The sequence below is a fragment of the Castor canadensis genome, chromosome 2 (assembly GCF_047511655.1).
Source record: "Castor canadensis chromosome 2, mCasCan1.hap1v2, whole genome shotgun sequence".
NCBI classification, from domain to species: Eukaryota; Metazoa; Chordata; class Mammalia; order Rodentia; family Castoridae; genus Castor; species Castor canadensis.
This window is the reverse complement of record NC_133387.1, coordinates 12,087,016-12,113,449: the sequence shown is the minus strand read 5'-3', so window position 1 is coordinate 12,113,449 and position 26,434 is coordinate 12,087,016. Positions and strand designations below refer to the sequence as shown.

At 36.2% G+C, this 26,434-nt stretch overlaps 1 pseudogene; it reads left to right on the top strand.

The window, feature by feature from the left end:
- The first annotated feature begins 21,446 nt into the window (after nucleotides 1–21,446).
- LOC109674880 (olfactory receptor-like protein OLF3) lies at nucleotides 21,447–22,379 on the top strand (annotated as a pseudogene).
- The last annotated feature ends 4,055 nt before the right edge of the window (nucleotides 22,380–26,434 follow it).

Here is a 26,434-nt window from a genome sequence, read left to right as displayed (position 1 = left end):
TAATGGAAAATTTCCCAAATCTAGAGAAAGATATTCCCATACCGATGCAAGAGGCCTCCAGGACACCAAACACACCAGATCAGAATAGAACTACCCCATGACATATCATTAAAACAACAAGTTCAGAAACTAGGGAAAGAATATTGAAGTCTGTAAGAGAGAAAAAATAAGTAAAATAAGAAGGTAAACCCATCAAAATTACAGCAGACTTCTCAACAGAAACATAAAAAGCAAGAAGAGCCTGGGGTGAGATCTTGAGGGTACTGAATGAAAATAACTTCAACATCAGGATACTCTATCCAGCAAAACTATCATTCAAAATAGATGGAGCAATAAGAGTGTTCCATGATAAGCAGAAACTAAAACAATATGTGACCACAAAGCCACCACTACAAAAGATTCTGCAAGGGATTCTGCATGCAAAAAGTGACACCCAACTTAACCATGAAAAGACAGGCAGCACCAAACCACAGGAAAAGAAAAAGCAAGATAGTAGAGAGTAACCTCAAAGTAGGCACATACAATGAAACCTTCAAACAACTAAGACAACTAAATGACAGGAATCAACACATACCTATCAGTACTAACACTTAATGTTAATGGACTTAATTCACCCATCAAAAGGCACCATTTGACAAAATGGATTAAAAAGGAAGATCCAACAATTTGTTGCTTACAGGAGACCCATCTCACCGACAGAAATAAGCATATGCTTAGGATGAAAGGCTGGAAGAAGATTTACCAAGCCAATGGCCCCCGAAAACAAGCAGGAGTAGCAATACTTATCTCTGACAAAGTAGACTTCAACCCTACATTGATCAAATGAGATAAAGGAGGACGTTCCATACTAATAAAAGGGGAAATAGACCAAAAGGAAATAATAATCATTAACCTGTATGCACCCAACATCAACACATCCAATTTCATCAAACATACCCTGAAAGACCTAAAAGCATATATTAACGCCAACACAGTGGTTGTGGAAGACTTTAACACCCCATTATCATCAATAGATAGGTCATCCAAACAAAAACTCAATAAAGAAATCCAAGATCTAAAATATACAATAGATCAAATGGACCTAGTTGATGTCTACAGAACATTTCATACAACTTCTACACAATATACATTCTTCTCAGCAGCCCATGGAACTTCTCCAAAATAGATTATTTCCTAGGGCACAAAGCAAGTCTCAGGAAATATAAGAAAACAGAAATTATACTGTGCATACTATCTGATCACAATGCAGTAAAAGTAGAACTCAACAACAAAAGTAAAGACAAAAAACATGCAAACAGCTGGAAACTAAATAACTCATTACTTAATGAAGAATGGATCATCAATGAAATAAAAGAGGAAATTAAAAAGTTCCTGGAGGTCAATGAAAATGAAAACACAACCTACTGGAACCTATGGGACACAGCTAAGGCAGTCTTGAGAGGTAAGTTTATAGCCATGAGTGCATATATTAAAAAGACTGAAAGATCCCAAATCAACGACCTAATGATACTTCTGAAACTCCTAGAAAAACAAGAACAAGCAAATTCCAAAACAAATAGAAGGAGAGAAATAATAAAAATAAGAGCTGAAATCAATGAAATAGAAACCAAAAAAAAAAACCATACAAAGAATTAATGAAACAAAAAGTTGGTTCTTTGAAAAAATAAACAAGATCGATAGACCCCTGGCAAACCTGACTAAAATGAGGAGAGAAAAAACCCAAAGTAGTAGAATCAGGAATGCAAAAGGGGAGATAACAACATGGAAGTCCAGGAAATCATCAGAGACTACTTTGAGAACCTATATTCAAATAAATTTGAAAATCTTAAAGAAATAGACAGATTTCTAGATACTTATGATCATCCAAAGAGGAAATGAATCACCTGAATAGATCTATAACATAAAATGAAATTGAAGCAGCAATCAAGAGTCTCCCCAAAAAGAAAAGTCCAGGACCTGATGGATTCTCTGCTGAATTCTATCAGACCTTTAAAGAAGAACTAATACCAACTCTCCTTAAACTGTTCCATGAAATAGAAAGGGAAGGAAAACTGCCGAACACATTTTATGAAGCCAGTATTACCCTTATCCCAAAACCAGTCAAAGACACCTCCAAAAAGGAGAACTATACGCCAATCTCCTTAATGAGCATTGATGCAAAAATCCTCAAGAAAATAATGGCAAACCAAATTCAATAACACATCAAAAAGTTTATTCACCATGACCAAGTAGGCTTCATCCCAGGGATGCAGGGTGGTTCAACATATGAAAATCAATAAATGTAATAAACCACATTAACAGAAGCAAAGACAAAAACCACTTGATCATCTCAATAGATGCAGAAAATGCCTTTGATAAGATCCAACACCATTTCACGATAAAAGCTCTAATAAAACTAGGAATAGAAGGAAAGTTCCTCAACATTATAAAAGCTATATATGACAAACCTACAGCCAGCATTATACTTAATGGAGAAAAACTGAAACCATTCCCTCTAAAATCAGGAAGGAGACAAGGATGCCCACTATCTCCACTCCTATTCAACATAGTACTGGAATTCCTAGCCAGAGCAATTAGGCAAATAGAAGGAATAAAAGGAATACAAATAGGTAAAGAAACTGTCAGAATATCCCTATTTTCAGATGACATAATCCTATACCTTAAAGACCCAAAAAACTCTACTCAGAAGCTTCTAGACATCATCAATAGCTATAGCAAGGTAGCAGGGTATAAAATCAACATCAAAAAAATCATTAGCATTTCTATACACTAACAATGAGCAAACTGAAAAAGAATGGATGAAAACAATTCCATTTACAATAGCCTCAAAAAAAATCAAATACCTAGGTGTAAACCTAACAAAAGATGTGAATGACCGCTACAAGGAAAACTATACACTTCTGAAGAAAGAGATTGAGGAAGACTATAGAAAGTGGAGGGATCTCCCATGCTCATGGATTGGTAGAATCAACATAGTAAAAATGTCGATACTCCCAATAGTAATCTACATGTTTAATGCAATTCCCATCAAAATTCCAATGACATTCATTAAAGAGATCGAAAAATCTACTGTGAAATTTATATGGCAACACAAGAGGCCACAAATAGCCAAGGTAATACTCAGTCAAAAGAACAATGCTGGAGGTATCACAATACCTGACTTCAAACTATATTACAAAGCAATAACAATAAAAACAGCATGGTACTGGCACAAAAACAGACATGAAGACCAGTGGAACAGAATAGAGGACCCAGATATGAAGCCAAACAACTATAACCAACTTGTCTTTGACAAAGGAGCTAAAAATATACGATGGAAAAATAGCAGCCTCTTCAACAAAAACTGCTGGGAAAACTGGTTAGCAGTCTGCAAAAAACTGAAACTAGATCCATGTATATCACCCTATACCAATATTAACTCAAATAGGATCAAGGATCTTAATATCAGACCACAAACTCTAAAGTTGATACAGGAAAGAGTAGTTAATACTCTGGAGTTAGTAGGTATAGGTAAGAACTTTCTCAACGAACCCCAGCAGCACAGCAACTAAGAGATAGCATAGATAAATGGGACCTCATAAAACTAAAAAGCTTCTGTTCATCAAAAGAAATGGCCTCTAAATTGCAGAGAACACCCACAGAGTGGGAGAAAATATTTGCCACCTATACATCAGACAAAGGACTGATAACTAGAATATATAGGGAACTTAAAAAAATAAATTCTCCCAAAACTAATGAACCAATAAAGAAATGGGCAAGGGAACTAAACAGAACTTTCACAAAAGAAGAAATTCAAATGGCCAAAAAACACATGAAAAAATGCTCATCATCTCTAGCAATAAAGGAAATGCAAATTAAAACCACACTAAGATTCCACCTCACCCCTGTTAGAATAGCCATCATCAGCAACACCACCAACAACAGGTGTTGGTGAGGATGCAGGGAAAAAGGAACCCTCTTACACTGTTGGTGGGAATGTAAACTAGTACAACCACTCTGGAAAAAAATTTGGAGGCTACTTAAACAGCTAAACATCGATCTACCATTTGATCCAGCAATCCCACTCTTGGGGATATACCCAAAAGACTGTGACACAGGTTACTCCAGAGGCACCTGCACATCCATGTTTATTGCGGCACTATTCACAATAGCCAAGTTATGGAAACAGCCAAGATGCCCCACCACTGACGAATGGATTAAGAAAATGTGTTATCTATACACAATGGAATTTTATGCAGCCATGAAGAAGAACGAAATGTTATCATTCACTGGTAAATGGATGGAATTGGAGAACATCATTCTGAGTGAGGTTAGCCTGGCCCAAAAGACCAAAAATCGTATGTTCTCCCTCATATGTGGACATTAGATCAAGGGTGAACACAACAAGGGGATTGGACTTTGAGCACATGATAAAAGCGAGAGCACACAAGGGAGGGGTAAGGATAGGTAAGACACCTAAAAAATTAGCTAGCATTTGTTGCCCTTAACGCAGAGAAACTAAAGCAGATACCTTAAAAGCAACTGAGGCCAATAAGAAAAGGGGACCAGGAACTAGAGAAAAGGTGAGATAAAAAAGAATTAACCTAGAAGGTAACACAGACGCACAGGAAATTAATGTGAGTCAACTCCCTTTATAGCTATCCTTATCTCAACCAGCAAAAACCCTTGTTCCTTCCTATTATTGCTTATACTCTCTCTTCAACAAAATTAGAAATAAGGGCAAAAAAGTTTCTGCTGGGCATTGAGGGGGTATGGGGGAGAGGTAGTGGGCTGAGTGGGTGGTTAGGGAGGGGGTGGGGGCAGGGGGGAGAAATGACCCAGGCCTTGTATGCACATATGAATAATAAAATAATAATAATAAAAAAAGTTCAAGAACTACAATGAGATACTACCTCACTCCCAGTAAAAATAACTATTATCAAAAAGATTAAAGATAACAAGTGCTGGTGGGAATGTGGAGAAAAAGGAACTCTTGCACTGTCAGTGAGAATGTAATTTAGTACAGCCAGTGAGGAATACAGTAAAAAGGTTCCTCAAAAAATTAAAAATAGTACAACTAGTTGACCTATTAATTGTGAGATTAATAGATGCTAGAATCATAATTCTGGAAATGATAGAGGTGCTCTTTTCTAAGATTGTCTGACAAGGTGGATCACATTCTCATAGCCCTACTCTCCACATTGCTGTCTTAACTATGTGTCACTGCCTTATTATACACATGATAAAACAATAGAAAACAGAAGCAAAAATACCCTTTATTTGTTAAGTGTCATGTACTTGTAATCATCAGGTAAACCATAGGTTCTTGGAAACAAGGGCATTTTTTTCATTGTTCATAAATAAGTTTTTATTGGAGCACATCTTCATTTATTTGCATTTTTTTTTCTTTTATTCATATGTGCATACAATGTTTGGGTCATTTCTACCCCTTCCCCTCCCCACCCATGTTCCCTCCCTTCCTCCTCCCCTCCCCCATCTCTCTCCCCACCCTCCCTCTTTACCAGGCAGAAACTACTTTGCCCTTATCTCTAGTTTTGTTGAAGAGAAAGTATAAGCAATAATAGGAAGGACCAAGGGTTTTTGCTAGTTTAGGGAAGGATAGCTATACAGGTAGTTGACTCGCATTGCCTTCCTGTACATGTGTTACCTTCTTTAACTTCCTGGTCCCCTTCTTCTATTCGCCTCTGTCGCTTTAAAGTATCTGCATTAGTTTCTCTGCATAAAACAAGGGCATTTTGAGTTTATCATGTTTGATTGCCTGTATCTTTGCAATACTATTAAAGCCTTGCTGATTGAATAATGTATTAATTGACACTTCCTTTACTATTTAGTTATATTTTATATAATACATAAAGTCAATATTTGTCTGAATTTATTATATTAGGAAACAAGTTATTTTGTGAAATTCAAGGTAGAGAATCAGTTAATATTTCCCAGTACATGAACCATTATCGCATGTACAGAGTTTTCTACAACTTTTAGAACTGAACTCTCTCATTTTTTACTTACATTTCTTTTTGCCTCTTGGACAGCTATTCTAATGTATTTACTATAATAAGCATGTTTGGGAGGGCATTTATGTTTATATATTTAAATGCATTACACAGTTAACTATCTTATTCTATATATTGGGTTTTTTTCAGGATTTGTTATATGTTTAATATCCTTAAATATTGCTAATTTACTATTTCCACTGCTCAAACTAATCCATAGCATCTGTAACAATCTAATTATTCTAGGTGTTGGCACCCAACTCCCCCTTTTCCTGTGATTATTCACTGAAGGCCCATTTGTCCATAAAATATATTATATTTTTATTAACTACAGTTTTAGTATTACCTTTGGCAATTATTTCCTTAGAATCTCTGATGTGCATATGTTGTTTATTAAGAGCCAGACTTGTTTGCTCCATGTAGTGGCCAATTTATTAAGCAATGCATTCTTCATCATTGCTAATAACTTTAATGCATAGTATTAGGTTTATTTGGGTCAGAACCTGTTTTTGAGATCTTGATTCTTCTCTGTTTATTCTTTTGTCTGTTTATCATTATTATATATTTGAAAATTAATTTCTCTGTAACTTTGGTTTTTAGTATATAGTATATCAAACAGGATGGGTCAATCCATCTTTTTAAAGTTAATTCAAATATTTATAAAATGAATAAGTCCACATAATTTTTGATAAGTTTATTAAATCCCCTAAAAAGTTCACTTCAAAATTTGTTTGGGTTTGGATTGCTTGCAGGTTGCTTTTGAACTAATAGCTTTATATTATACCATCCCACCCAAAGCATGTCTTCACAGTTATTCAGAAAATCTGCAATGTTTGCTTAGAATTTTAATACCTTCTCTTCATCTTTAAAATAACTATTTTGATGTGAATGTTAATGGCAGGTACTTTTCCAGATGTTGTAGATGCAACAGCAAAAGCAAACAAAAATATCTATCCTCATGGAGCTTGATTTCTCTTTAAGAGAAGCAGACAATAAATACAAGAAATAATAAGATCTTAATATATTGATTGGTGTTAATTACTGGGAGAAAATAGAATAGGTAGACAAAGAACACTGGGAGTAATATAGATTTTGGTAAAGGGTTCCCAGAAGTCATGTATATTCTCTCTTAAGCAATTTCTAACTATTTTATGATTTGTGTCACTGATATAAGCAGAATTTTTTATTTTGATTTGCTTATAGTTTGTGCACAGAAATACTATTGACTTCTTTTTTATTCATTTATTCACATGTGCATACATTGTTGCATCATTTCTCCCCCCTGCCCCTTGCCCCCTCCCTCTCCCCCCCAACCCCCTCTCTTCCAGGCAGAATCTGTTCTGCCTTTATCTCTAATTTTGTTAAACAGAAAACATAAGCAATAATAAGGAAGACAAAGCATTTTTGCCACCTGAGATAAGGATAGCTATACAGAGAGATTCCTAGCATAGCTTCCATGTACAAGTGTGTTACAACCCAAGTTGATTCATCTCTCACTCATCTTTACCTTGGTTCCTGATCCCCTTCTCGTGTTGACCTCTGTCGCTTTAAGGTTTCTCTATTAGTTCCTCTGCAGTGGGGACATCATGCTTTCATGTTTTGGTTTTCTTACTTATCCCCATACCTCCCATATGTGCCTTCCCCTTATTGTGTGAGCCAAGTCCAACCACATTGCTGTATTTGCCCTAGATCTGAAGTCCACATATGAGGGAGCACATACGATTTTTGGTCTTCTGAGCCTGGCTAACCTGCTCCGAATGATGTTCTCTAGTTCCATCCATTTACTTGTGAATGGTAAGATTTCATTCTTTTTCGTGGCTGAGTAAAATTCCTTTGTGTATAAATTCCACATTTTCTTAATCCATTCATCAGTAGTGGGCATCTTGGCTGTTTCCATAACTTGGCTATTGTGAATAGTGCTGCAGTAAACATGGATGTGCAAGTGCCTGTGGTGTAACCTGTGTCACATTCCTGTGGGAATATCCCCAGGAGTGGGATTGCTGGATTATATGGCAGATCTATGTTTAAATTTTTAAGAAGGCTCCACATTTTTTTCCAGAGTGGTTGCCCTAGCTGGCATTCCCACCAGCAGTATACAAGGGTTCCTTTTTCCCCACATCCTCACCAACACCTGTTGTTAGTGGTGTTTTTAATGATGGCTATTCTAACAGGGATGAGGTGAAATCTTAGTGTGATTTTGATTTGCATTTCCTTTATGGCTAGAGATGGTGTGTGTGTGTCGTTTTTTTTTTTTTTTTTTTTTTGGCCATTTGAACTTCTTCTTTTGAGAAAGTTCTGTTTAGTTCAGGTGCCCATTTCTTTATTGGTTCATTGATTTTGGGAGAGTTTAGTATTTTGAGTTCCCTGTATATTCTAGTTATCAGACCTCTGTCTGATGTGTAGCTGGCAAATATTTTCTCCCAGTCTGTGGGTGGTCTCTTCAGTTTAGAGACCATTTCTTTTGTTGGCCAGAAGCTTTTTGGTCTCATGAAGTCCCATTTGTCCATCATTTCTCTTAGTTGCTGAGCTGCTGGGGTTCTATTGAGGAAGTCCTTGCCTATACCTATTACTTCCAGAGTGTTTCCTGCTCTTTCCTGTAGTAACTTCAGAGTTTTGGGTCTGATATTAAGGTCATTTGATACATTTTGAGTTGATACTAGTACACGGTGATAAACATGGATCTAGTTTCAGTTTTTGCAGACAGATAACCACTGTTCACAACAACATTTATTGAAGAGTTTGTCTTTTCTCCGTCATATATTTTTAGCACCTTTGCCAAAAGTAAGGTGGGTATAGTTGTGTGGATTCATATCTGGATCTTCTATTCTGTTCCACTGGTCTTCATGTCTGTTTTTATGCCAGTACCATGCTGTTTTTGTTGCTATTGCTTTGTAATATAGTTTGAACTCGGTATTGTGATACCTCCAGCATTGCTCATTTGCTGAGTATTGCCTTGGCTCTTCACGGTATCTTGTGTTTCTAAATGAATTTTAGGATAGAATTTTCAATCTCTGTGATGAAAGTCATTGGGATTTTGATGGGGATTGCATTAAACATGTAGATTACTTTTGGTAGTATAGCCATTTTCACTATGTTGATTCTCCCAATCCATGAGCACAGGAGATCTTTCCATCTTCTGTAGTCTTCCTCAATCTCTTTCTTCAGGGGTTTGTAGTTCTCCTTGTAGAGGTCATTCACATCCTTTGTTAAGTTTACTCCTAGGTATTTATTTTTTTGAGGCTATTGTAAATGGAATTGTTTCCATATATTCTTTCTCAGTTTGTTTGTTGTTGGTGTATAGAAAACCTAAGGATTTTTGAAAGTTGATTTTGTATCCTGCCACCTTGCTGAAGCTGTTTATGGTGTCTAGGAGTTTTTGTGTAGAATATTTTGGGTCTTTAAGGTATAGGATCATATCATCTGCAAATAGGGATATTTTGACCGTTTCTTTACCAATTTGTATTCCTTTTATTTCTTCTTCTTGCCTAATTGCTCTGGCTAGGAAGTCCAGTACTGTGTTGAATAGGAGTGGGGATAGTGGGCATCCTTGTCTAGTTCCTGATTTAGAGGGAATGGTTTCAGTTTTTCACCATTAAGTATGATGTTGGCTGTAGGTTTGTCATATATAGCTTTTATAATGTTGAGGTACATTCCTTTTAGTCCTAGCTTTCTAAGAGCTTTTATCATGAAGTGGTGTTGGATCTTGTTGAAGGCTTTTTCTGCATCTATTGAGATGATCATGTGGTTTTTGTCTTTGCTTCTATTAATGTCCTGTATTACCTTTATAGATAATATAAAGCCACCCCTGCATCCCTGGGATTAAGCTGACTTCATCATAGTGAAGGATTTTTCTGATGTGTTGGATTTGGTTTGCCATAATTTTATTGAAGATTTTTGCATTAATGTTCATTAAAAAGATTGGCCTGTAGTTCTCCTTTTTGGAGGTGTCTTTGTCTGGTTTTGGGATGATTGTAACACTGGCTTCATGAAATGAGCTAGGCAGTTTTTCTTCCCTTTCAATGTCATGGAACAGTTTAAGGAGGGTTGGTATTAGTTCTTCTTTGAAAGTCTGATAGAATTCAGTAGAGAATCCATCAGGTCCTGGATTTTTCTTTTGGGAGACTTTATTGCTGCTTCAATTTCATTTTGTGTTATAGATCTATTCAGGTGATTAATGTCCTATTGGTTCAATTTTGGATGGTCATAAGTATCTAGAAATCTGTCCATTTCCTCAAGATTTTCAAACTTATTAGAATGTAAGTTCTCAAAGTAATCACTGACCATTTCCTCGATTTCCATGGCATTTGTTTTTATCCCCCTTTTGTGTTTCTGATTTTACTGATTTGGGTTTTTTTCTCTCTCCTTTTAGTCAGGTTTTCCAGGGGTCTGTCAATCTTATTTATTTTCTCAAAGAGCCAACTTTTTGTTTCATTGATTCTTCGTATTTTTTTTTGTTTCTCTTTCATTGATTTCAGTCTTTATTACTATTCTCTCTTTCTGTTTGTTTTGAGATTTGCTTGTTCTTGTTTTTCTAGGAGTTTAAGATGTAACATTAGGTCATTGATTTGAAGTCTTTCTGTCCTTTCACTATATGCACTCACAGCTATAAACTCTCCTTTCAGGACTGCCTTTGCAGTGTCCCATAGGTTCTGGTAGGTCATGTTTTCATTTTCATTAACTTCCAGGAACCCTTTAATTTTCTTTTTTATTTCACCAATGACCCATTGATCATTGAGCAATGTGTTGTTCAGTTTCCAACTGTTTGCATATTTTTTACTGTTGTTTTTGTTGTTGAGTTCCAGTTTTAATGCATTGTGATCAGATAGAATGCATGGTATTATTTCCATTTTCTTATATTTGCTGAGGCTTGCTTTGTGCCCTAAGATATGATCAATTTTGGAGAAGGTTCCACGGGCTGCTGAGAGAATGTATATTGTGCAATAGTTGGATGAAATATTCTGTAGACATCGACTAGGACCATTTGATCTGTGGTGCGGTTTAGAACTAGGATTTCTTTATTGATTTTTTGTTTGGATGACCTATCTATTGGTGATAGGGGGCTATTAAAGTCTCCCTCTACCACTGTGTTAGAGTTTATATATGTTTTCAGGTCCTTTAGAGTATGTTTGATGAAATCGTGTGCATTGACATTGGTTGCATATAAGTCGATAATTGTTATTTCCTTTTGGTGTATTTCCTCTTTTATTAGTATGGAAAGTCCTTTTTTTATCTCATTTGATCAATGTAGGTTTGAAGTGTACTTTGTCTGAGATAAGTATTGCTACTCCTGCCTGTTCTCAGAGGCCACTGGCTTGGTAAATCTTCTTCAAGCGTTTCACCTTAAGCCAATATTTTTGTTTCTGTCTATGAGATGGGTCTCCTGTAAGCAACAGATTGTTGGATCTTCCTTTTTAATCCAGTTTGCCAAACAGTGTCTTTTGATGGGGGAATTAAGGCCATTAACATTCAGTGGTAGTCTGATAGATATGTGGTGATTCCTGTCATGTATTTGTCTTTGTTGTTTAAGGATTTGATTGTGTGCAGTTAAATCAATGTTATTCTGTACTTTCTTGACTTTTCTTCTCCTGTGGTTTAGTGCTGCCTGCCCTTTCATGGTTTTGTATGTTTTCATTTTCTGTGTGCAGGATTCCTTGAAGAATCTTTTGTAGTGGTGGCTTAGTGGTCATATATTTTTTTAGTTTCTGCTTATCATGGAAGACTTTTATTGCTCCATTTATTTTGAATGATAGTTTTGCTGGGTAGAGTATCCTAGAGTTGAAGTTATTTTCACTCAATCCCCGGAAGACCTCACTCCATGCTCTTCTTGCTTTTCAGGTTTCCGTTGAGAAGTCTGCTGTGATTTTGATGGGTTTACCTTTGCATGTTATTTGTTTGTTCTCTCTTACAGCCTTCAATATGCTTTATCTATTCTCTGTGCTATTTGTTTTAATGATAATGTTGTGGGGTAGTTTTATGTTGGTCAAGTCTGTTTGGTGTCCTGGAGGCTTCCTGTATCTGAATGGGCATAGTTTTCTCTGGATTTGGGAAATTTTTTGCTATTCTTTTGTTGAATATGTTACAAATTCCTTTTGCTGCCTCTCTTCTAGTTCTTCAATACCCATGATTCTCAGGTTTGTCTTTTAATCGAGTTGGTAAGTTCTTGCATATTCCTTTCACAGGTTTTGAGTTGTTTAAGTAATAGTTTTTCTGTTTTTCCTTTAATTTCCATAGGATCTTCAAGTTCTGAGATTCTGTCTTCTGCTTGTTCTAGTCTGCTGGGGTGGCCTTCCATTGTGTTTTGTATTTCTGTTTCTTTTTTCTTTTCTGAGGTTTTCCATATCATGGGTCATTTCCTCTTTGATATTGTTAATTTTTGACCTTAATTCATTTATCTCTTGTTTATGGTGTTCTCTGTTTCACTTTGGTGTTTATTTAGGGCTTCATGAGTTCACTTATTTGTTTTTGTGGTTTCTCATATTCTTTATTTTTATTGTCTTGGAATTTCCTGTGTGCTTCCTGTACATTTTGTTTGACTTTGTCTAGTAATATCTCCAGAGATTTTCAGTGATTTCTTGCAGGATTTCAGGGTGTTCTTGTGGACTTCATTGGGTTCCTTAGGATAGTCTATCTTTGTTTTGTTGGGGTCTAGGACTGGGTATCCGTTTTCTTCATTTCCCTCTGAATCCTGTACTAATTTATTTTTGGAGGGAGAATAGTTTCCATCCTTTTTACATCTTCCCATTAGTCCACTTGGTGCTATTTCTGTCCCTGTTCTGTGTGTAATGTAGTATTAGCTAACTTACGATATTAAAAGTAATGCAACCAAGAAGGAAAAAGAGAAAAGAAAAGAAAATAGAGAACTAAAGAAATCAACAGGGGGCGATGGTGGACTAACAAACAATGAACAAGACAAGCACTTAGAAAGACAAAAATGGAAAAAAGGAAAAAGAAAAAAAATTATTGAACCAAAGAAATCTACAAGGATAGATGGTGGACTAACAGACAGTGAACAAGACAAGCACTTAGAGAGAGAAAAAAAATTCCAGTTGCAGGAACAATGGAATTTCAGTCTTAGTAGTTCGGGTGTTGCTCCTTCAGCATCCAGCACTGGTGGTGGTATTTAAGGAGTAGTCCTGTCATAGTCTCGCCAAGTAGTTGCATTAAGAGATGAACTTTGTGAACTGCTATCTGCCTTATTTCAGGCAGCAGCTCATCTGCCACCTGCTGTCAGCAGGACACTCTTGCAGGCTCTGTTATTTGGTCTGTTCAGGGGGCTAGGCCGGTCCGTCCGGGGGTGGCTGTGGGAATGCTGCATGCTGCATTTCTCACCAGTTGGACTGGATTGCCCAAGCTGGTTTGGAGCCAGTGTCTTGCAGCACAGGAACCCTCCTGTTTTCTCAATGCGATATGTTGTGAAGAACCTTTGTATGGACCGGGAGTTCAGGGTATCAGGGTCTTGCTTATTCCTGGTGGTTTTTTTCTTTTTCTTCTGTGAAGTGTGACTCCAGATTCTCAGGAAAATTTTTGATCCACGGAACTAATGCTGTCTGCTTCCTCCCTCTAGTCACCATCTTGAATCAGCTGCTATTGACTTCTGTACGGTGGATTTATAGCTACTTGTATCATTAAAACTAATAGATTGTGGAAAAAGATTTTCCTGTGCATCTAATTGAGTCTATAATCAGTAGTGACTTTTCTTTATAATCTTTGTGTAACCTCATTTATTTTTTTCTCTTATACAATAAGCAAGAATCTCTAGCATCATTTTAGTCATTAACTATGAGAATGAGCATCCTAATCTGAGTCTAAGGAATCCCTCTAGACTCTCCATTAAGTACCATGCTTCTTGTGGAAATGGGGTATTTTACCTTGACCACATTAAGGAAATTTCCTTCTAATTCTAATTTTTAAATGATTTATAAAGAAATGAGTGTCATAACTTATCAAAATCTTTGTAATCCATTAATTAACATAACAATATTCCTTTTTCTAAAGACCTACTAATGTAGTTAACTGCATAAATCATTTTATGGTGGTAAACTATCCTTCTATTCCCAGGACAAGTCACATTTTTTATGATTCATGACTTTCCAAAAATACACTAACTAGTACGTCACTTAGGTATTAGTGGTCCTATCACCAATTGCCTAGCCACATACTTCCTGATTTTTGAAAAAAAGAACTATAGCTTCTCATATAATTAGTAGATGAGACAGCTAATTCAGAGATAATTTTGAGCAAAACCAAACCTCTATAGCATAATAGTGTCAATAGTGAATATATTATCCTTCTCAAGAATCTTCTTTTTTCTCTAAAACTAATAGGAAAAATCCCCATTTAAAATAGCAAAAACTAAGTAATAAATCCAATAACACATGTGGAAGACTTTAATGAGAAAACTTTAATTAATTAATTAATTTTTATCTTTATTCATATATTCATATGTACATACATTGTTTGGGTCATGAGAAAACTTAAATTTATAGTAAGCCATACACCGGCACACCCATGTTTATTGCAGCACTATTCACAATAGCCAAGTTATGGAAACAGCCAAGATGCCCCACCACTGATGAATGGATTAAGAAAATGTGGTATCTATACACAATGGAATTTTATGCAGCCATGAAGAAGAACGAAATGTTATCATTCGCTGGTAAATGGATGGAATTTGAGAACATCATTCTGAGTGAGGTTAGCCTGGCCCAAAAGACCAAAAATCATATATTTTCCTTCGTATGCAGACATTAGATCAAGGGCAAACACAACAATAAGATTGGACTTTGAGCACATGATAAAAGCGAGAGCATAGAAGGGAGGGGTGAGGATAGGTAAGACATAGCATTTGTTGCCCTTAACGCAGAGAAACTAAAGCAGATACCTCCAAAGCAACTGAGGCCAATAGTAAAAGGGGACCAAGAACCAGAGAAAAGGTGAGATCAAAAAGAATTAACCTAGAAGGTAACACACAAGCACAGGAAATTAATGTGAGTCAACTCCCTGTATAGCTATCCTTATCTCAACCAGCAAAAACCCTTGTTCTTTCCTATTATTGCTTATACTCTCTCTACAACAAAATTAGAAATAAGAGCAAAATAGTTTCTGCTGGGTATTGAGGAGGTGGGGGGAAGGGAGGGGGTAGAGTGGGTGGTAAGGGAGTGGGTGTGGCAGGGGGGAGAAATGACCAAAGCCCTGTATGCACATAAGAAAAATAAAATAATAAAAAAAAATAAAGTAAGCCATAAAAGAAGACCTAACATAAATGGAATGATACCTACTTTTGGATGAAGAATAATTAATATTGTAAAAGGTAGATATTTTCAAATGAATTGTTTTGGTGGTATTAGGTCTTCATCCTAAGGCCTTGCACTTGTTAAACAAGCACTCTCCCATTTCAGCCATGCCTCCAGCCTTCATATGAATACTTGAATTCAAGGTAGTAGCAATCAAAGCCTAGCACACGATTTTGTAAGTTGTACTTATCAGGTTAATTTGAGATTAATGTGAAAAAAAACTTTACGTAGTAATAATCAGAAAGTTTTTTGAGACAGTGCAATATCAAACCATATTACAAAGTAACTACCATTAAAACCATGCTATTGATATATGCCAAATGCATTGATGAATCAAAATGAAGTCCAAAACGAAATTTCTGTAAACACGAATCTACTATATCATAGATAAAATTTCAAATAATTTTAGGAAAATATGTAATACTAAATAAATAATGTTAGGACAAATCATTAGACTAGTAGGAAAAAAAATGTAATTTTTCCTGATAAACACCATAAAAATTAGTTCTTAATAGTGAGTAAATGTGAAAAAGCACAATTTGCAAATGAGTTTATACTGTTTCCTCCTACATTCATATAAATAATGTTAAAAGAATAAAAATATAGATAGTAAATCCACAAAGAGAACAGTAATTAAGAAAAAAACTGATTTATGAGATAAAAACATTTGGAAAGCAAGGAAAAAATAACTTTTTTCTTTGATCTCCTCTTTCCTCTACTTCTTTTTCTTTTAAAGGCCCAGGATTGACTTGGATCTGTTGTGTTTCTAGCTCTTGCTCCACTGCTCATGCTGTGTGCTGTCCACACGGATTGTGTTTGTTCTTAGAAAGTGGTTCTCAGACCATCACCCAGGAGTGGATGCCATTGCTGTCAGTTTCAGAATGAACTAAGAAAAAGAGCTCAGAAATCAGGTTTTCTAGCACAGCCTCAGGTAGATGAGCCGAGGATGCACGCTCTCATATAAACAGGTGCACACTTGTGGAAATTTTCACCTCATTCTTGGGGAAAGTGAGAAATGCTTTTCAGTTCTGCATATTTCACTGCACAAGGCTTACCATCCTCACTAGAGTATCTTCCACATAAGTTACTTGTGTTTTTATTTAAATGGTTTCTGAGTCATAAACCAGGACCAGATCTATCTTCCTTAAAAGAAAGGGAAAGTCAAAAATCTTGAGGAAGTTAGGATGTGGTGTTAGAATTCAAAATACAGAGAACAGCTCAAGAATAGATAAAAACTCATTAGGGATACTAATGAAAATGGACCCCTGCCTTGCTCTCATCAAATTATACACAGAGAGCATCACCATGTATGGAGCCCTGAGTGGCTTGGACCAGTAGCTATTGCTCAAAGGAAAGTTGAGATGGGCAAATTAAATGAAGAAGTAGAGGTTTTATTGCATCTGCATCCTCATCAAGGTCAATGAAAGTGCCCACTATTTGATGTGGAATCACTGAAGAGCAGGTGCAGTTCCCTCGAGAAATTAAAGTTTGTTGAACTCCTTCCTTTGCCCCAGGGACAAGAAAGCAAACTTTCCTTTGCAAACTTGGACTGTAGGTTAGGGTGTTAGTCACAGAATTGGCCAAACTGGGGACAGGGGGAGTCATGGGAAGAAAGAAACCTAATTAACAACATATAATTGGCCCTTTGAGATTCCTTCCTAAATTTGAAAAAGTTAAGTGTTCTAACCACTGTCTTCAAATTTCAAACTTACTCAGCCTGCCATATTTCAAAGACACAGGACAGTATTCCTCACTCTCAAAGGTGAGACAGGCATTTTTATTGTTGTTGTTTCTTTAACACATTCAACAATATTAGTCATGAACCCAATTTCCTAAAATCTGTAGCCTTCTCTATTCAAGTCTAAGACTATGGTGGCTTGATATAGTTGTCCTCTACTGGAAATTTGTCCTAAGAATCAAGGATCTAGTTATTCAAAACTGGGAGCCAGACTTCCCAAGAGATTTAAGGGTTCCCAACCTAAGATGGGCCTAACCTCTTAATCAGTATGCTATAAATTCACAACCTTGGTCCCTAACAGTGTACTGTCGGATTTTCCTTTGCAGATGTCACAGGAAGGAAAGACTCAGAACCAAGTCTTTTTTTCTCCAAACTGAATTTCTGTTTGAAGACCAAGTCTCTAAGTGACAAACCTGTCTAAAATGATTCCCACAACTGCTCATTTAGAGCTGGCGAGAATGTCATACAGCCTCTCTAGCACTCAGGTTGCTTTCTAATGCAAATTTTTAAAATATTCTTACAGTTTCAAGGTTATTTCCACTTGTATATTCACTTAATACATTGTTTTGATATTTTAATTTTTGCTGTGTAACTATGTCTTTGACTGCTGAAAGAGTGATAATTTATGTCACTTTCTTGAATTTATACGTGTGAAAGCTGATGCAGTACAGTGTTAAGGAACATCTTTCATTTCCATAAGTCACCAATCCACTGGAAAGGGTTTCCTAAAGTGAAAATAAAATATCTGAGCCACATGAAAATGATCCAAAGGCACAGATCTGTTATGGTGACATTAAATATTGGCATTTCTACTTGCAATAAAAATTTAGCTCTTTTCCCCCTTATAACCAGGTCCACGTGATTTTTTTTTTTTTCTGAATTTTGGACACAGAAGAGGTGAGGGAGGAATGAGACCACAGCAAAGAGCTGGACAGGAGCTTAGCAGAGGGGAGGGAGACTGATGGCCACGGAGGCAGAAGACAAGGGTTCCTGGTTATGCTCCAGATGGTATTTGTGTGCTTCCTCTGATCCTTTAGGCTCTCCGTGCATTTTACTGAGGTTCCTTTTCTTCATCACATGTCTATTTACAAAACTGTTCTAAAAGCTCTGAGTAAAGTCATGTCCGTTTACGAACATCTCCACTGTGCATTGGTAATTTAGAGATGATTTTGGTGAAGTACTTGGTGTCCTTACAAATTATGACATAGTGATGGGAAAGCAGAAATTAAGCTTGTGTTGAAATAATAATGCCATAGCTACATAAAAGGTAAGTGTTTTTGAGTCCTTTGGCCTTTGCTTGGGGATGTAAAAATGAAGAGTTGAATACATGGGTAAGTTCTGAAGTTCTCACTGTTCAAAGCTTCAGAGAATCCACTGATTCTCCTTGGTGACTGTTTTGGGCAGATTTTCTACAATAGACTCAAATTCTAGAAAACCATCACTACAAAGCACTAAGCATAACAGTCTGGAAAGGAATAGTAAAGGTGTATTGGAGCTGGTGGAGTATAAAGTATTAGACAAATTTAAAAAAACATGAATTGATTAAAAATGAGAAGTGCCATTCATAAATGTTTATTTCAATGATCTTTTCTCTAATAGTCACAGATTCCATTGTTCACTTGGTTCAATTTTCATTTCTTGGCATTTTTAGCCTACTCTTTTTGCATTGTGTTTGAGTATTTTTGGTTCCCTTTTTCCTTCATGGATGTCAATTCTTTCTTTTTATAATAACATTCGTCTTCTAACTTTTTCCCATAGAAAGCTTAAATTCTGTGTGTGAGTTTGTGTGTGTGTGTGTGTGTGAGAGAGAGAGAGAGAGAGAGTGAGAGGGGTAGAGAGAGAGAGAGTGAGCAAGAGATTGAGAAAGACAGAAGTGTTACTCTCTTCTAAAATATGACTGCAAACTTGCAGTCATATTAGGAAGGGAGGAGAAAGTAAACATAGAGAAAAATAAAACACTCCCACATGAGAGAAATATAGTTCAAAACTTTTAATTTAATATAGCATCTGTAGAGAAGTTAGTTATGATCTTTTTAGAGAACTCCCTTGGTCATCAAAATGGACCTAAAGATCCCCTCAATCTATATATTCTGAAAACTGCAAGTATAGGAATCCATAGGTATAGTAAAAAGCAGTTACATTGGGAAGGATGGATGGGATTGTCATTCAGCTGAATTTTGTAGTGACACCGTTATTGGTTCTCTAAAGAGCATTGGAATAGCAAAAGCACATTTACATCAAGATAAGAAAACACCATGAACAGTGTTAATCCGTATTTGTATCAGAGCTTTTGTGGCTAGGAAATTTCCTAATCATTGTAAGAAATTTCCTATGATTATAGAATAAATCCCCTTTATACCAGCATAAAGTATGGCAGAATCAAAAGAAATTCATGTACAAATAATATAGCACAACAGAAAATTACAAGAAGAGGAATATAAAAGAATTAAGACAGCACATTTGTTTTTTAGTTATGGGCTAAAAAATGACCTTGAACATTCAAGTAAGATATCACTTTTGATCATAAACTACCCACTTGTGCCAAGGATTTAGAATCCTTTTTTCCTTTTCCTCAGTGAAAAACCATGCTTAACACCTTCAAACATTGTGTATTTCTCTGCCAATCTTATAGCTACTTTGTTCAATGGATTTTGGTGTGGATGGCTGGAAATTCTCTGTAAAATATGTTGAATGTGGTGCATGTGTCACAGTGATTATTTCTCTAATCTGTTTGACATGCAATTTCTGAATTTTCTGTTTTGAATACTTTTCATTGTCATTTTGGTATTTAGAACAATATGAATACTGAGTGTTTTATGATGAACTTCTGAACATTGCTATCTTCAGGATACTGAAATTTAATCTTAAGTACCCCAACCTCCTGTGTTTGATCTCTAAAAAACACTCCTAGAACTTGTAGACTGAATCTACAAGCCTTTAGTCAAAACCAGAATCGATGGTTGTTCCCAGCATGAGTATTAGCAGTCATCACGTGCCCATCCTCATATACTGCTGTAGGGTTCTCTCCAAGGCCTCAGGCCATAATCAACACTCTTTGACAATGGATCTCTTCCTTCCTACCACAAATTTCACTTTGGTCCGTGAATCACTATTAGTGTGAGGACATGTCACTGTGGTTTCAACTTGAATTTCTCTAATAGTGGTGCTAAGTATATTCTCATACTCCTACTGGAGTCTTCACTCCTACAGTGGTGCTAAGTATATTCTCATACTCCTACTGGGTGCTTACAGGTCTTCACTTGAGAAATGCACATTCAGATCCTTTGCTCATTTGTTAATAAAGTTTTTTGATGTGGTTGATACTGTTGTTATGTTTGTTTTATTGTGCTTTAGAGGCTTTTTGTTTGTTTTGCTATATTGTATGCCGAAATATCCTATAAATATTTTGTATATTAACCTTATTTCAGGTAATTGGTTTGCAAAGTATTTCTCTCATTCTACGGTTTGTCTTTTCATCTTCCTGATGTTTTCCTGTCTTGAGCAGAGACTTACTAAGGTCTAAATAAACAAACCATACTACTACTACTACAATATTTTGTGATTAATGCTCCCATGTCCTATTCTCCTGCCTTCACTGGTGAGAACAAAGCCTTTTCCTTAGGAAATAAATGAGCTGTATCTTCCCTGAGAAAATATTACTATTAAGTAGGACCTTGACATTATCAAATTCTTCATTAAATTCACCTCAGGTGATACATGGGACTATTTTTTGCCATATGTACACTTTCTCTTTGTGTAACATCTAACCCTTGAAGTTGACACTTTTTAGTTGGTGTTGACCAACTGGGGCCACTAGTATAAAGTAGGTTGGGAGGAAGTCTTTAACTTGACAGTAGAATTAAAAGGGTAAGTTACATAAAACAAACTCAAAATTTCTTAGTGTTGGAATGTATAAGAAAACTATGTAAAAGATCAGAGTCTTATGGATGCATTCCACTGTGGAGAGCTGAGTAGGGTTGTGTCTGAGATCTCTAGAGTGGAAACCCAGAAAACAAGAAAGAGGTAAGTGGTACTAGATAGCATTTATAATTCAGAAAAAGTTGTTCATGTGGACCAAATTTTTTCTCATCAGAAAGACATTTTATTGTCTATGTGTGTGTATGCATTATATATGTGTGTATGTGCATATACATGTATGTATATACTATAACTACTAAGTCAAATAGGATTTTAACCTTAAAAAACTTCATTGACCCCCTTCTGCAATTCAGAGAAGTCATTTCGAAGAGGATATTATGTTCCTATAAATTGAATTCAGAGAATATGACTGCTTTTCTCCTTGATTTTTATCTGCACAGCTGGTTCCTATTGTGGTTCTCACCATGGATGTGTCCAAGCTGAGTCTGTATGAACTTTAAGTTCCCTGTAGGGTCTGAAATCATTCTTCCAGTCCTGAAGCTCATGGGGCAGGAAACTACCAACCAGACATGGGTGAGCGAGTTCATTCTGCTGGGCCTGTCCAGTGACTAGGGCACTCAGGTCGTCCTCTTTGTCTTGATCCTGGCCATGTACTTGGTGACTATTGTGGGGAATTCGCTCATTCTCATTCTGATAAGACTAGACAGCAGGCTTCATACTCCCATGTACTTCTTCCTGAGTGTTCTGTCCTTTGTAGATCTTAGTTATGGAAACAGCTTTGCCCCACAAACACTGGTCCACTTACTCTCAGCACAAAAGCACATCCCGTTCAAGAGTTGCGTGCTCCAGCTCTGTGCTTCCCTGGGACTGGGTGGATCTGAGTTCTTCCTGCTGGCAGTCATGGCCTATGACCGCTATGTCGCAGTGTGCTACCCACTGCACTACACAGTCATCATGCATGGAGGGCTGTGCCTGGGGCTGGCTGCTGGCTGCTTGGTGACTGGCTTCTCCAATTCACTGATGGAAACAATCATCACTTTCCAGCTTCCCTTGTGTCACAATGTTCTGAATCACTTTGCCTGTGACACCCTAGCAGTGCTTCGACTAGCCTGTGGGGACATCTCCTTTAACAAGGTCATGGTGGCCATCTCAGGATTTCTGGTGATCATTCTTCCCTGTTCCCTGGTTCTGTTCTCCTATGCTCGTATAGTTGCTGCTATTCTGTGCATTCACTCTGCTCATGGACGTCACAAAGCCTTTGGGACCTGTGCCTCCCACCTCACGGTGGTTTGCATGTGCTTTGGAGCTACGGTCTTCATCTACTTGGGGCCACGCTCTGCCTCCTCTGAAAACAAGGAGAAAATGGTTGCTCTGTTTTATGCTGTGGTGGCACCCATGTTGAACCCCTTGATCTACAGCTTGAGGAACAAGGAAGTTAAGGCTGCTCTTGGGAAACTTCTAGAGAAATTCAGATAAAGATGAGGACTAAGACTTCTTGTTTTCTTTCACCAAAGTCAAATGAGAGACCAAATAGAAGTAGACAGCCCTCCTGAGTTTACAACAAAGAAGACTTTTATGGTCAGATTGTGTGTTCCTAAAAGTATTCCTCTGTATGCTTAATAAATTTCCTTAAATGGGAGAATCCTGGCAATTTACGTGCTAGTGATCTATGAGGGGGCCTCTTTTAGATCCTGTTCTCTCATGTATACATTAAATTTGGGGTCTCTTTCTTTCAGATTTGAAAAAAAGTTGCATATAATTGTTGTACAGGGAGAATACATTGTGATAATTACATATAAGATTACAATATGTCTTAATTAGGTTCCCTCCCTCCATTGTTCTCCTCATCTCTTCTCCTACCTTCTTAGAATAATTTCAATAGTTGTCATTTTTCTATTTTCATACACAAATAAAAAATACAGTCACCATATTCACCCTCCTTCATCCTTTCCATTTACCCTTCTCCCCCACTGATGCTTACTTTCAGACGTGGCCGATTTTAACCTTGTGTGCTTCATTTTTTCAGGTGTATATTGATTGTTTAAGGTTTAGTCTTTGTATTTCAGACATATATATTTTTATCTATATCATGCTTCAATAAGATTAAGCACCACTCTTTTTTCTCTTTCTCTAGTATTCAACAGTTTACAGTCCATACGTTACACTATCTTCATATACAGATGCATTACATTTCAATATTGCTTATTCTCTATCATTCTCTTTTCTTCTCCTGCCTCCCTGTAGTCCCCTCAGACAGACCCACTTATATAAGCATGTTTTATCTCTCTCTGCTAATACACACATGTACATACATATGTAAATATATGATCATATATATATTTATGTGTAAGTTTGTCTTATAAGCCTAGTTTGCACATGAGAGAAAACATGTGACCTTTGTCCTTCTGATCCTGATTTGTTTCACTTAATATGACCATATCCAGTTGCATCCATTTACCTTCAAAAAACTTAATTTCATTCTTTATGGCTGAATAATACTCATTGCATATATATACCACATTTTGTGAATTCATTCATCAGTAGAAGGTCCTCTGAGCTATTTCCAGAGCTTGACTTTTGTGAATATGCTGCAATAAACATGGATGTGCAAGTGGATGTATTGTAAACTTGCTTGCGTTCCTTCAGGTATATGCCCAGAAATGGTATCACTGGATCATATGGTAGGTCTGTTTGTAGTTTTTTGAAGAACCTCCGTATTGCTTTTTGCTGCACTAATTTACATTCCACCAATAGTGTGCAAAAGCATTGCTTTTTCCTGCATCCCCTCAGCATTTGTGCTGTTTGTGTTATTGATGTTAACCATTCTGACTAGAGTGAGGTGAAATCTTAGTATCATTTTGATTTGTATTTCCTTTTATGGCTGAGGATATTGAGCAGGTCTTCATGTATTTATTGGCCCTTTGTTCTTCTTTTGAGAATTGTCTGTTTAGTTCACTTTTCCAGGAAAAGAATACCATTCACAATATCATATAAATTAAAATACCTCAGAATAAATTTAATGAATTTTGGATTTCATCTGCCACTTTTGATTTTGTCAGTGTACCAGTGAATAAAGGAACAATTCTCATGCTCCTCAAACAGACCTGGATTCTAATCCTTATTCTACCTTCACTAGTGGTGCTATCTGGTTAAGTTATCAAAACATTTTATAGCTGAGTTTTTCTTTTTTAGTAAATAAGGAAATAGTATTTAGCTTCTGTAGTGATTGGGAATATTATAATTTGTATAAAATACTTGCCGGACAATTGATGCTTTTATAAAGGGCATTCATTCTTTTTAGTTGTGTCAACTTCACATCTCAATTATTCTTGTTATTATTTTTTTCTTTTTGGCAATACTGGGGTTTGAACTTATGGCCTTGTTCTTCATAGGCAAAGTGAGCCCACACCCCCCCACCCAGCCCTTATTGCTTTAGTTGTTTTTCAGATAAGGTCTTACATTTTGATATAGTGTTGTGATTCTCCTAACTATGCCTCCTGTGTAGCCACAATGCTTGCTCCATTATTAATTACAGGGACCTTTCACTTTTCCCAATCTTTTGAATGCTTCAAATTGCCTGCTAATTGACATTTCTAATATGTAGCAAATGCATTTGTTTCTCCTTTGAAATGACTTCCAGAAGTTTTAGTGCAATTGTTTTAGACATCTTGGGATACCTGTTGAGCTCTGACCATTCTCGTTAAAGAAGAGAGTTTTATACAAATTAGAAATGAACAGTATAAATATATGGTGTGTTCCTTTTAATTTTGTAACTATACTTCTTAAGGTACTTGTAAAAATGAACTGGCTCTCTAAATTTTGTAATTAAGAATCCTTGAAATGTATGTTAAGAAAATTTCTGAGAAAATTACATTATCCAAAAGAATTTATGTAGGTTTAATTTTATATAAAATTCATGTTTGTATGTGCATATGATTTTGTGCATATGTGTCTATATGTGGGAGGGTTAAAGAATGGGGTATTGACCATGAAACAAGCAAAAATTTGTACCATTAACTTATTACTGGTGTAATTTTAAATAACTTGAAAAAATAGAAAGTTCTAGAAGCATAATTTTTACATTTACATAATTGGGGGAGAAACTCTGACCTGATCTCACCGAACTGTTGTAACTATGCCTTCTTTTATTGCTTAATCCCTTCATGGGATAATTTTCAAGCTTTTTCATTTATTTTTAAATGATTCCTATTCTTCAACATTTCTACCCCATGTAAATGTCACTAACATGGATAGATTTAAAACAATAATTCCTACCTACAATTAGAGGGGTTTTTGTTTGCTGTCTAAGCCCTTTCAGTAGAAAACAACTCTTGCTGTGGTCTTTGGAAATTGCTGGAATACCTCATTGCATGTTAGGCTGCTGTCTTCAGAGGACAAAGATTTCATCTTTTGTATCCTCTCAGCCTAGTGCCTAGTTATGTACATATCATGTAATAATGAGTCAATAGACATCACTGAGTAAAAGAATAAGCAAACTGATTTTAGTTTACTGGCAAAGACTGTTCATTCATATGATACTTCATACTCTTATGATGTAAAATTATTCCAATTACCTAAAGGTAATATTTCTGTTTTCCCAATTAAAGGTTTTATATAAGATAGTACACAAATTTGCAGTGGTTAGTGATTTATGACATTACTACAGTCTGTAGTAAAGGCTATTAATACTGAATTTTAAAATGCTATTAAATCTAAACAAATAAAGGTTTTTAAAAAAATCTAAAATGAGCCAACATTTGGAAAGAGAATACATGATTCTGGGAAAGGGAACTACTTATCATGCTGGGTCATTATGGCTTTCTCAATTGCACAATAACAAAAAGGTGACACAATTTCAGTTTTCTAGGTCCTTCATTATTTTATTTTATTTTTAATAGTAAGGTGAAAATCTGGAGCATGAGAAATTTTATTGTCGGAAATAAATTCTAAATATTGGCATGTCACAAGAGATCACACAACTTGGAAGTCAATGGGCAAGACAAGTTTTACTTCTGCACAAGGGTGTGCCACAGAGAAAGAGTCCAGTTACCAAGCTCACTTGAGTGAGAAGTCCACTCAGGTTTTTATCTCTAATGCAAGTCTGCCCCTCACCCTTATTGAACAGGTTTGAGTTCACGATCTTCATGATTGGTTAATTTGAAAAGAGGACATTTTTGGCAAAGGACCTTAGGGCAGACGAATAAGGAAATTCCTCTGAGCAATAGTTATTTTAAGCAAGTATTTTTAAGATAGGAAGTTATTAATATAAGAAATAACTTATTAATCTAAGAAAAAAACCAGTCCTTTGCTCAAAGACAGGAACCCAGCAAGGTTAAGTATATATAAAACATAGGCAACAATTTGGAGAAGTTAAGCTGACATCTGCACAATGATAACTATACTATAATTAACCCTTTTGGCAGAAAAGACTTGACTTCTGTTGATTCTTACAATTCCCCCTTCTATTTTATTAACAGTTCTTATCTTTAACCCTATCTAAATTTAGTTGACTTTTCTTTTAGCTGTATCTA